We start from the raw sequence: 3,164 nt of genomic DNA on the forward strand, positions 1-3,164 counted from the left end.
TGAATAGACAAGGTAACTTGTAAAATAGGAGCAAATGTTGGAAACTTTTTTGTTTTTGCAAATCACCAGATATAAATCTAGTAAATATCCTTTGAGATAACCTTCAAAGTGGAATTCAAACTTTAAAGACCTAAGTGATCGAAACACAATTTTGAAATCTTTTATGGTCATCTACCACTAAATGAGAAATGCATGATTAATTTGGAAACTACAGTTTCTATTAACTATTATAATATGTAAGCCAATTATTAGGATAATGTCATAATATAATTTAAAAATTCAGAGCAGTCTTGTGAGTTGATGGAAAGAGAGCAAGAATGAATGGAATATTTCATTGTCTTTTTAATATTTCAGCAAAAATTCCTTAAATGCTACTCTTTATATACTCACCAAGAGTCACATTCTATATATATATATATATAGATAGATATAGATATAGATATAGATCATTGCAAGATAACTAACCTAGCATAACTTCATTGGAAAGAAAAATTATTAGTAAATTTATAGATTACATGTCTGTGTCTGTTTTACTTTATGCAGTAAAGTACAGTTGAAATACATGATTCCAGTTTAGAGTTCTTGAGGTGGGCTCTGTGCCTCAGTCTACCACATCACTAAAAATCACAAGACAGCTGGCCCTGGTCGAATATTATCAATACTGCTTAGAATGTCAGTTTGTTTCTCTCTAATAGAAGTGAGCTGCACAGTGAATCTTTACTTTTTAATCTAGATGACAGTCAAAGGTTTTGAGATCTGTGAACCTTTGGCAAGATTTATAATGTTAAGTTGTCATCTAAAACAATTGGTATGGCTTTGGTTCAAAATTAGTCAGTAAGAGTATTTTTTATCTGGCTGAAGTAACCCCAGAATGTTCTCCCTTTCAGCATAGAATGTAAACAGAACTCTAACAAACAGCATATTTCACAACCATATTATTGCTAATAAATTACTTGCAGCTACTACTTGGGGAATGCCTATGTATATGTATCCATCTATCTATCCATAAGCACTCTATCTTAGTTACAGTTACCAAATTGACAGTCCATTATTTTAGTTAATATAATTATATTATATAGGTCTTAACTATATTCTCCAAGCCTCTTTTTACTGAAAGATGACATAGACTGAAAAATATATTATTGGATTAAACAGATGATTTAAGATCACAGAGATTTGAGCATCCTCAATTTAAGCAGTGCTACTGAACCAAATTTCTTCCTCTTTCAGAGCATTATTCATTAAATCCAAGGCATTGCTAGAATCTTCCCAAGAGATCCAGTGGTTAAGACTCTCTGCTTCCAGTGCAGGGGGTTGCAGGTTTTATCCCTGGTGGGGGAACTAAGATCCTATACACCTCACCAAAGGAGGGGGTGAAAAAAAAATTGCTTCCTTGTAATTACTCTTACAGCTCTTACAATGTATTGTCTTGTCAGCTGAATATGCCACATACACTTTATGCAAAGCTTAAAACATATACCTTGCATTGCTACATGATCATGCCTGATTGGCTCCTGAAGGAAGCTATAAATACATACTGATGATTATAAACTGCTCTTCAAATACTGTGACATCAAGTTGAAGAAAGTCACAAGTATAAACTAGGAGATGTGCGAGGATCTTCCTCAGCTGCAGGGTTTTAATTTGCAATTAGATTTTTATGCTTGTGATAAAGTAAAGATTCAGTGATTTAAAAGAAAAAAAAAAACCTGCTTGTTTCAGAGGGTGACAGAATGATATTCTAATTAATTTTAGAAAGATAACTAGAAATGGAAACTATGAAATATATTTTTCTTGCATAAAAATGTTATGAAATTGGTATCCAGGTGCATGATCATGGGTGAAGGTCAACATAACACTGTCAATGTATTTATATTCATATAAATTATTGTTGGTTAATGGTCATCAATGCTATTTTAGGAACTAATGCTGTTTGAAAGTAGCTGGCTGGCTGCCAATCCCAGAGCCCTTTGAATCTCTAGGATGATCAGGTCAACACTACTAATAAAACTGAAGGCTGTTTTCATTTGTTTCTTTAATTTAAATGGTTACTATAGATACACAGGTTGTGTCCATAAATATACAGAGCATTTGCTTTTTCTTAACTTGTTCTAATTGCTGATGACAAGATAAGCAATTTCTATTTGTGTTTTATGAATTCTTCTAAGACTTGAAATTGCTAGGTTTTTTCTTTTTTTCTTTTTTCTTATTGGCTACTTAATGCTTCTTCACTGTAGCTCACTGTGGTTCACTTTTCTTTCTTATTATTCTTTCTTTGTTTATTTACTAGCTCACAGTGTCTTTTGCACCTAGCTACAGCACCAGCAGACTAAAAATGTGCTTAGGCTTATGATATTACTGCCTCATTGACTATTATTAAGCCTAAATAATAAAGGAAACTGATAAAATGACCCAAAGTACATTAACAAGGTCATATACTGTATTTTTAGGGAACATGGATGGTGTGACTATTATCATTACTTGGAATTGATATTAAATTGATGTCACATTATCTTTGCTGTTTTTCTGAAACGCATGCTGGATTTTTCTTTTTTCTTTCTTTCTTTCCATGAAAATACATTCCAGAGCCATAGTATTCAAGTACCTAACAAAATGTACCAAATGCATGGAGAGAAGCCAAGCCATTCCATTCTCTCTGGTTATCTTAATGACAGATATAAATTAACCTTTGATCATTTTGACTGGGAAGATCAATATTGATTGTGAAAATGGCCGCAACTCAGTTTTTCTACACAGAAACTGCCCGAGTGTTTAAACGTATGAATCAAAACTCTGACACAGTCAGATTCAACTTGAGTAGCAGCACTTAGTGAGGTTAGGGATTGAAAGACAGACTGGATTTAAGGTAAGCTGGCAATTTACTTCTGTTTATGATTTACCACCTTAAGCCAACACATGTTTTTTTGAGCCATCTGCTTCCTTCATATGATTAGAGAACAAGGCACAGGCCATATTTCCCATACTTATTCAACAGCAGACTTGGTGGTGACTGCATGGATACTGTCCTTATGAATTCAAGAACTTGTATTTTCGGCTAGGAAAGTGTGTTATATGAACGTTGGAAAGGATGTACTTTAGTAACCAATAACATGAAGTTTTCTGAAGTAGATCCAGTGATTTTACAATTAGTACTTACTGGACAT

Source organism: Bubalus kerabau, chromosome 12, assembly GCF_029407905.1.
Source record: "Bubalus kerabau isolate K-KA32 ecotype Philippines breed swamp buffalo chromosome 12, PCC_UOA_SB_1v2, whole genome shotgun sequence".
In the NCBI taxonomy this organism is placed as follows: Eukaryota; Metazoa; Chordata; class Mammalia; order Artiodactyla; family Bovidae; genus Bubalus; species Bubalus kerabau.